The sequence below is a fragment of the Cryptomeria japonica genome, chromosome 8, assembly GCF_030272615.1.
Source record: "Cryptomeria japonica chromosome 8, Sugi_1.0, whole genome shotgun sequence".
Taxonomy (NCBI): domain Eukaryota; kingdom Viridiplantae; phylum Streptophyta; class Pinopsida; order Cupressales; family Cupressaceae; genus Cryptomeria; species Cryptomeria japonica.
The window spans coordinates 599,426,488-599,437,074 of NC_081412.1; the positions used below are offsets into that span (position 1 = coordinate 599,426,488).

The 10,587-nt window shown below is 35.5% G+C and overlaps 1 long non-coding RNA gene across 1 annotated transcript; it reads left to right on the plus strand.

Moving 5' to 3' along the window:
- The first annotated feature begins 6,096 nt into the window (after nt 1-6,096).
- On the plus strand, nt 6,097-10,174 carry LOC131049318 (uncharacterized). Its single transcript, XR_009106711.2, has 3 exons — nt 6,097-6,303; nt 6,397-6,478; nt 9,467-10,174. It is a non-coding gene; the product is annotated as an uncharacterized LOC131049318 (long non-coding RNA).
- The last annotated feature ends 413 nt before the right edge of the window (nt 10,175-10,587 follow it).

The following is a 10,587-nucleotide window of genomic DNA, read 5'->3' on the forward strand; positions in this document are numbered from 1 at the left end:
CTTTTCCCACATACAGATCCTACATCAGATTCAGGTGCAGATCCTTTGTCTTCTTTAGATTCATCTTTTTTGACCCACATCTTCTCATGCTTGTCTCTGATCTCTTCTACCTTTTCCTTTCCCTTCTCATCTGATTGGTTCTTGTCTACCAGAGCATTATTTTTACTTCTACAGTACTTTGCAATGTGGTTGGTTTTATTACATGCACGACAAATAACATTTCTCTGCATAGGTCTGAAGTTCATTTGATTTGGTCTCATCATGCACTGGTTAGAAATATGTCCAAACATCCCACAAGCATAGCACCTATTGTTTTGGAAGTTATTGATTACTGATCTACATATATTTGACTTATGACCAAAATTATTGCATATGAAACACCGACTGGTAAAGATAGGAACATTATTCATGTTGTTCATTTCATTACTCATCCTACTTCTGCATTGATTCACCATATGACCCAATTTATTGCAAGTAAAGCATATACCATTGAATTTATGAGCATTAGGCTGTCTTACTAGAGGATTCTTGATCTTCTTCTGATTAGGTTTTGCATTGCTTTGTCCAGATCTGAGGGATTCACCTTTCTCAAATCTAAGTTCTCACATGTCCTTTCCATGTCTCTGACTTTCTAGCATCTCATCAAGCCTTGTTGAGCTAGCTTTGATTTTTTCTTTGTATTCATTAACAGTAGCAAGTTCATCCCTTAAGGAATCAATTTGTCTTTCAAGTTCTTAAACATTATTCCTTGACTGTGTCAACACAAGCTTCAACTGTTCATTCTCATAGGTAAGCCTGAAACATTCATCAATTCTTTCCTTCAATGATTGTGCCAAATTCTCTTTATTTTTCTTTAGGTCCTCAATCTCCTTAGTCAGTCTCATCACAATGGATTGCATCTCATTCTTCAATGTAGCATTCTCTCTCTCAAGTTTGTCACATTCATTAGCTTTACCCTGATTTTCCATGAATTTGATTTTCTTTCTCCTTCAGCTTGTCCATCAATTATTTCCTCTTGTCTCTTGATGTGTTCACTTGATCCTTCAAGTCATTAATGAAATCATCAGTGGCACTCAAGTTTCTTTTCAAGGAACTGATCTCAATTCTTGTTGCATTAAGATCCTCAAGTGCCACATTGACCTGTCTCTAAAAACCAGAATCCATTAATTCAATCTCCCAGACCTTCCTCAAGCGGTTATGCTTCCTTAGATGAAATAGGCTCTGCTACCAATTGTTGGAATCAGGGATCACTGAGAGGGGGGGGGTTAATCAGTGCTCTACCAGTTAACAAATTTTCAGACTTAACCTTAAACCATCAGAAGCATACACATGAAACTGAAACGCGAGAACATAAAACAATCAACTACAAAATCATAACACCAGATTTTTACGTGGAAACCCAAATGGGAAAAACCAAACTGGGGTTTGAACCCACAATATTATTCCACTATGGCCAGTAGCACAACAATAATACAATATGGGGAATGCAAATGCATTCAGGCACACTGCTTAGAGCTCACTACTCAAATATAATAAGGGCTACAACCTTGGAAGGCTCACTACCTTATTGATTAATTAAAATGACAAATTACAACAAATGAACTCCAAAATAGCATCTACAATACTTGGATGAGTTCCAGTTAAGTGTCAAATACACCAACTAAATCACCTCTATTGTTCTGCTATGTTATGCCATGTTCTCTATCTCAGTCGACTACCAGATCAAGAATGCACACGTGAAACTGCGCCAAAATGGATTCTTGATCACCACTCACTCACATACATTCATATCATGCATCAAAAAGATTATCTACACCAGTTTTATATATCTGCAATCACAAAATAGATCATTTATCATATCGACCTGCTAGTGTAACTTGTAGTCACATGTTGTCTTGATCAGATCACCAAAGATAAATGCAAATCACCAAAACAACAATAAAATGATGTCTCTATGTCAACTCAATCAACCTATAGATGATTCATAGCTTCGCAACCATCGGAAAGCCTCCGGACCAAAACTGCTCTGTCCAACCTGAAATACCGGTTAACTGGCTATCGGTTGACATCCTCTTCTGGAAATCAAGATCCTTGATTACCGGATGGAAATATCATGAAGATTTGCCATCAATGACAATAATCAACCATCAGAAGCTACTAGATGAGTGTCAATTGCCAATAGGGACATACATATTGCCTTCTTTGTACCACATTATACTATATTTTTGCATGTCTTAAATGGGGTGTTCATTCTCGAAACCAGAGCACAAAATTTTGCACAAGATGCTTCATGCTCGAAACTAGATACTACCATCATATATCTCATGTCTTATATGGGGTGCATCACGGGGGCTTCACTTAGTGAACCTAGATTATAGCACGTGCGTTCATGGCATACTAAAGAATCCCCCTATTTTCAAAAAATATTGCCCTAAAATCCTTTTTTGTCACCCCCTCCTAATACATAACTTGAATTAAATGCCCCCCTATTGTCACTAGATATTGCATTTTTCATAGCCCGAATTAAAAAGACCCTTATTTTCATTGATAAGCAATATATTATACCCTCATTTTTGGGATATTAAACCCCCCAATATGAATGCACATGATATAATATTACCTAGCCAGTGAAGCCCTCGTGGGGTGCATGTTCTTGAAACCAGAGAAAAAAAACTCTTACATGAGATGTCCTCGAAACCAGGCATATATTTGTCTTACATGGGGTTATACATTCTCAAAACCAGAGCAAACAAGCTCTTACATGAGATGTTCCTAATACTAGACACACATTTGCATTTTCATTTCATGTCTTACACTGGTTTTTGCATCCTCAAAACTAGAGAAAATAAACTCTTCTACAGGATGCTTAACACCCAAAACGAGATAGTTGCATACACAACAAGATGAGTGGAACTAGCAAAACATAGTTAGAATATTCCTACTCTCCTCCCCAACATGGATCGCCTAGTAAAACACAACTAGAATATGACATTCATGTCTTCTCTCCCTCTTCTTCTCATGGATCACCTAGAAAAATGCAACTAAAGTGTGATATCCACACCTCTTTCTCTTTTCTTTACCTCATGAACTCATAGCTTTGCTATTTGTAGTTCATGATTTGATGCATTCTCTTGCTCTTTTTATGCGATTGCTTGTCTCCTTTCTATGACATTTGAAGAATGATATTAGTGACCTTGAGACATTTGTTATCAAGGTCTCTTAAGCTAGTTGACTTGAGGCCTTGTGTTGGTTTTTAGCTTTTGTGTTGTGTCTTTTTTCCTTTTGTCTAAGTTGTTTGTCTTTTTGTTTTTGTCTTGTTTTGTGTGCCCTTGCATGTGATTGTGTGAGTTAAGATCCTAATATTGGGGGCTTGGTTCCTCAAAATTAGTGATGTCTTGTACTCCTTGTGATCTCAATCCCAATTGCCCCTCTCTCTCATCTTTCATCTACTTTATTGCTAGTATTTGCGTAAGCTCATACTTCCGTTAAAGTGGGGGCTAAATGTAGCATCATAAATTCTCACTGGTCCAATTTGCACCTCATGTTTGTGCCCCTACTTTAGCATGTCCTATCCTCATCTCCTTTCTAGGTTCGTTTGTGCCGATTCTCCCGCTCTGAGACCATGAACAACCTTTTGTAGGCCCTACCATGGGATACCCACCCCATTTTAGCATTGTTTTGGTCCTAATTATGGTGGGACCAGGGCATGGAATGCCTTGGTATATACCATGGCGCCCCAAAACGCCATAGTCACTCTCAGTCTGGCCCTAATTTGAAATAAGGTGGGGGCAATATCTCATCGGTAAGATTTGATCCTTGTGGCTCTGCATGATTGTTGGAGGTCAGCCTAATCGGTAATTTACCTAGAAGCCCCTATATAAAAATATTTTATCAACCTATTTTCATCTACAAACAATCTAAGTCTCCATTCCTATCCTTTGTGCATCCATGAAGAATTCAATATCAGGCATTTTCAGAGATCTTCAAGGCTACATATTCATCCTTCAACCATTGTGGAGAAAAATTACATCAAACTTATGCAAGCATGTGTGTATGATTAGCTTTTTGTGTTTGTCATGTCATTCCATACCACATTTGTGATTTCATTCAAAGAGAAAAACATCATCATCAACAATTATAGATTTGAGGTACATCTATTCAACATTTATTTCAATATTTTCATTATTTCATTCAAGGTTATTTCCTAAATTGGGGTTTGACTTAGGAAAAATCCTAGTCCTAACGATTTCCCCCTTCTTTTTGTGTGCAGGAAACAACTATAGAGTTGCATTCAGGAGGATCAACATAATTCATAGAATTGAATAGGTTCAACTTTTGATGCCGAGAAATTTAGAGGACCATGGCATATTGATACTACATGGTCCTGAAAAATTAGGTTGAACTTCTGGAAACAGATCTGTGACATCTTATTGTGCCCATATTGAGGTTGGTGTCTCCATATGACATCTGTAGCTCACTGTTTTTGCCCAAACACTTCAATAACCACTTATTTTGCCCTAATCTTCAACAGTCCAATTCAATTCAATTTAAAAAGGACAAAGCTCTATCAAAAGAGTCTGGAATCTAATCATAATCTTGGTTTATCAAGGTTAGGTCTATTAGATTCCCCTCCTCCTTAATGTAATGGTTAATTAGGTCATTTAGTGATTTTATTATCTTAATTTAGCCCTAACCCCAATTTACACCTTACAAATATTTATTCATAATTAGATGTAAAAGGTGTAAATACAAGAAATTAATTTTATTGCACTCTTTTATACATGAATGATGGCTTGTGATGATGACATGTGTAAGCATGCAACGAAAAAGTTGAACTTTGCACTTTATAGGTGATATAAAAAGAAGATTTATTTGCCCAAATTATCCTCAATGTGAGGTTCGCCTTGTTAGACTATATACTAGAAAGACTTGTATAAGAAGCTTAAACATTTTTTCTTGTAACTATATACCCCATACGTTCTTCAAAATTTATAATACAGTTTGAGAACTCTTGTTGAGAAATGTCAAATTTGATATGTAAGTGATGCTACTCCAACAACTATTTGATAAATAAGAGATTGTTGTGCATATGGATGGGTGAAACTTGATTCTCAAAAAAACAAATTTCAAGAATAAAGTTGCATCTTTTTTAAAATTGTTAGTTGGGTCTACTACACTAGACTCTCAAATACATTCTACAAATATGTTAATATATATTCAAGGTCTAAACCCTGAACGCTATTTTAAAATAGATTTATTTTGTATTTAAAAAAGATATGATTTTATGGTCTAAACCTTAACAAATCAAATTTTAAATGATTTTTTTTGCACATTTCAAGATCCACTCAATTGTATTATAAATAATTACTGCTAAAAAAGGCAATATTCGTGTCTTCCAACTTTTGCTTGCCCTTCAACGTATTACCCAAAGCATATCTTGCTATTGACTAAACATTGCACCTCGTTACAATACAAGTTTAGGTATGCTAGTACTATATATTGTAAATAAATAGGAGAAGCATACCAGTAGCTGTTATAGCTAACTTCGTGCACCCATAGAGTCTAAACGGTATATTGGATTTTGACGATTTTTTTTTGGTTGTCTCCTCATGCGGCTTCGCTGCTTATAGCTATCGATTTGGCTTCTGGGTAGTAACGATGCATGTTGTGGGATGCGTTATGCGTGCAAGGGTAAAAAAATACACTTTTCAAAGTGTCACCTGATAACTATTTAAAGATGTCTCAATAACTGTGCACTCAAAATCACCAGTACTTATGCATAAATGCCCCAGTAGTTGTTGTGTGCTATGGGTACCAATAAAAATGCACAAATGGACCAATTATGACTCAAAAAAGCGAAAAAATGAGTGGCTATTAGTACATGTGTAATTTATTAATGAACTTTTAATTATTTGTTTTTTGATCCTTTTAAAGCTAGTAATTGGAGGATTGAGTGTGTGAGGAATGAATGATTATTGGAACATGAATGGTAGATGTGCTCTTCCCCTAGTCCTTATATATATAAAAAATAACCAAATAATAATCAAAATAGGCCAAGTATGTTATATGAAGAAGACCATAAATTCAGTTTTTTGGTTTGGATTACATGGACGGTTTGTTTGTCTACCAAGGGTTTGTTAAAGGTTAAACAAAAGGCTTGTATCTGCTGCCTAGGGTTTGTAAAAAGTTCAATAGAACACCTGTATATGTACATAGGGTTAGGGTATTTTTGTCCGCCTTTCTTGCCGTGAACATTTGTTTTCTGATCTTTTGCATCGCAGCTTCAAACAATGAAATTGTCAGGTAAACATCATAAACAGCATTATGTGATTAATTGTTTTTCGTTTTTGTTATAGTTTTGACATTTTACGACGAATGGTGTGGTCGAGTTTGTAGGTGCGGCAACGGTGTATCACAGAGTACGATGGAAGGTTGATGTCGAATATTGTGTCTAGAATGGATGGAATTGGAAAGATCGGTAAGAAAAATACAGAAGAGTTGCTAAAATCATCAAATGGAGAGTGAAAATTTTCATATTTAAAATATAGCTTTTAGTTAAAAAGGTTTGTGGGAGGGCATCACAAATGCTATTTGAGCTTTAGAATTGGTAAATTTGATTTAATTTAATAGTAGAACCATGGTTTTTTCCACCCCACTTTAATTGCATACAGTTTTTTTTCTTTTCACCCAGACATTATTAGCAAATACTGCTTGTATGTGGGATGGATCTGCCATTTGGGCAAATTTTGGCAACCTGAGGTTAATCTTTCTCGTTCGTTTTGCCTAATTTCAACTTTTTATCACATGTCAATGTGGCTCTCTAATTTGGGAACTCCAGGGACATTTACTATTCAACAATTGTAGACAATCGATTTTCCTTGGAAACATTTGTTGAACCTAATTCTTCTAGTTTTTTTGGCGTTGTTTGGAAGGGTCAAAACACATAAATACCATTTGTTTCTTATATTTCAATGACAAACCATGAGGACCTTCTTGATTGTTGCACAGTATTTATCTCTACTTGATTGTTTTCAGTATATATCTCTACTATAAATCTTAAACTATTAAGTTCCTATTGCTTATTGTAATAGATATTGGACTCCAAACTATGTGATAAACCAATCCGGTATTTCTTTTCTCTCTTACAATAAATCAGCTATGTGGAAGTAATCAACTGTCAAAAACTCCTCAATTGTAAACTGAAAGATTTACACTCAGAATTGGAATTCGCAGACTAATTAATTATATAAGAACTAGCAGGGCTGGACTATGCATGCACTGCATCAATTATATGTCTGTATAGCGACAAGTCACTTGTTCAGGTGTAACTCAACAGGCGTCCGTAGTGTTGCATTGCCCCTTGAGGGATGAGCAGAAGATGTCCTTTACAGCCTGCAGATCTATAATATGGTGGATCTAGGGCGCAAATATACTACAGCACAGAATGGGTCAACATTCCTACCTCTAGATTGAATGCTTCTAAATTCCTTGCCACTCCATAGGTTTCTGATAATAGGATATAAGTGTGACCAGGTCCACCAGAGTGCCTCAGAGTGGTGCGGTCTATGTAATTGGATCGGTTATGCGTAGGTTAGACTTCTCAGTGACTAGCTGTAGCCTTCTGTATAGCAATGATCAGGAAGGCACTGGTGTGGCTCACAAAACAGCATCAAGCTTCTCCAATAGTCTGAAGATCTATGGCACTCCAGAAATTAGTGAAAATTCCTCTCAGATTGATTGTGCAAACCTGATCACTTAAACTGCAAATGGATCTGTGTTCTTTAATCAGCACTTAATCTCTGTATTAATTGACTCAAACAAGATAGGAGTTTCGTCCTAACCTTGGATGTTGCAATCAAGGGGTGTTGTACTTGAATGCCAGCTAAATCTCCATAAGCAGTGAGTTAAATGATCGAATTGTGCACTGCCAAAATGACAATCAAGATTGAAAATATTCCTGCCTGGTTTTAGGAACCATGGGCCCAAAGTTGGCACCAACTTTGGGCCCATGGTTCCAAAAACATATATATATATCGCGTCTCCGGTACCGGAAACTTCCCGATGCACAGACCACTTAGATTGTCCATGGTACCAATATTGGAAGCAATTTTTATTCCATTTTTTATTCAATTTTAAATTTAAAATTAAACTTTACCACTGTTTTTGTTTTCAAAGATCTATGTCATGATATTTTCTAGAAATTATTAAATTATATTTGAAAAAAATTGGCATCTCGAAGTACCACCCCGTCCCGTCTCGTATTTTTGAAATTTAGCCGTACCAGTACCAATACCAGTCTCCAACGTCTCCAAGTACCCCGTCCCCCAGAAACCTTGATATATATATACTGGTGGTTAAGGTCGGCTGGAGAAAAGGGACTTGATAAACTATCAAGCACTTGTTCATTATACTAGATAAAACCCTTGTTGTATTGGATATTTGTCTACATTTGCCAAAAACCATAAGGAGTCAGGGTCAAAGGAATGCAATACAAAACAATGTAAAGCAAAAGATCTCAATGATTAGTTATCATCTATTGCAAGCATATGTCTAATTGCTGCTTTGTTCAGATGTCAAACTCAAACTAGTTACATAGTCAAATCTCATTTCCATTTCTTTTGGAAATCTTTTTGATGTGAGTTTTTGTTTAGTTGTCACAAAGTAAGTGAATATTATTTTTGGTGTGATTTTCTGTTTAGATGACAGAATTGACTATTTAAGGGTATCTACCTAGCTCTTGCACTTGTCTTGATTGTTGAGGTTCTCAAAACTAATTTCCTTAAAATGTTTGCTTTAAAAGGTCATTTTGATTCAAGGCTTTAACAAATGGTCTTGTCCCTGTGTAAACTACTTCAACAAGCAAATTTATTTGTATTAACAGAGGTTTGAAATCAAATCTATATTAGTCTTACCTTAATCTTGTCCACTAGCTTTATATATAAAATTGTTTTATCACGTAATATATGCTTGTGGAATTTGAAGTGTGAATATGGTACTTCTTATGTTTACTTAATTATTGCTATTATAACAGCTTCAAGTAGTAACTTGTGATGCATTAGTCGTGAATTCAGGGAGTCAAGTTTGACGGTAATGTACCAAACAGAAGGGTTCCTTGTATGGATTTTGTTTACTTATCTAGTTCCGTAATTGCAGCTTCACAATTTTTGGGTGAAGGGAGATTCGGACTTCTTTTAACTTTTCCTAAGTTCTTGGTTATGTTATGATTTCTATAGTTCACAAGCCACACATTTTTAATTTGTAACTTAAGTAGGTAAGATCTGTTGTTCGATGATTAGTGGTCATGTCTGAGTTCCACTTTAACTATGTTTAAACAAATTCTTTTGACAACTACCAAATACAATTAAATGTTGTTCTTGGTATTGGTATTAGTGTACAAAGTTATTGCAAGATCTCAATTTATAAGTATGATTTCAATAGCATGATATGGATTCTTGTTTGTTAACAGCTGGAGTGTGAAAGCAGCAAGGCAGAGGAATAGAGTTGTTGAAGATGACAGCAACAATAAACATTATGGTTGTTTGCTTTTTCAATGGCTTAGGCAAAACAACACTGGCCATTGATGATGTTTTCAAAGGCTTTGGGAAAACAACTCTAGCAATTGCTGGTGTTTATGAAGGCTTTGGCAAGACAACAATAGCCATTGTTGTTGTATTTGTAAGCTTCGGAAAAACAACTCTAGCAATTGTTACAGTTTCTAGAGTCTTTGGGAAGACACCTTTAGCCATTGTTAACATATTTAAAAGCTTTGGAAAGACAACTCTGGCAATTGCTGGTGTTTCTAGAGGCTTTGGGAAGACAACACTAGCCGCGGTTGATGTATTTAAAGTTTTTGGAAAAACAACATTAGCAATTGATTGTGTTTTTGGGAGCTTTGACAAGACAACACTAGCTATTTTTGGTGTTTTCAGAAGCTTTGGCAAAACAATGGCAACAAGTGTTGATGTTTCAATGGGGTTCTGCAAAACAGAGCAAGTTCTTTTCGGTGTTTGAAAAGGCTTTGGCAAAACAACACTAGCTATTATTGATGTTCCTAGAGTTTTTGACAAAACAGCATTAGTTTTTGTTTAGGTTTGTATGGGCTTGATAAAAACCACTTGTTACCATTTGACTGCTAAATTAAATCTCAAAGACTACAATTACACGGCTTGGTACATACAGTTATTAGCTAATTGCTGTTTGGTCTTTATATCTGTTATTGCATTTATAAGACAGTAATTTTTTCCCAAATAATTATTTAATTGAGCATATTCATCATGGAATTGGTAAGACAGTGAGAAATGGAATATTGAGAGGCATTGATTGATGGAAGGTTGCATGCAATACACAAAGGATGATTGGTTACATTCAAAACAACAATAACCATTTGCTAAACAATTCTGAAAATTAAATGCTCATAAATAAAATTAATGTTACTTTGTTATCATTCATTTACAAAGGTGCGCATCTGTTATGATGTAATAGTATAATATTATTATAGTATGTTCCAACATCGAGTTGTATGAAGTTCTTGTATGATTTCACCTCAATATGTTAAAATGATAGGAGTGATGTACATTTAAATTGTTA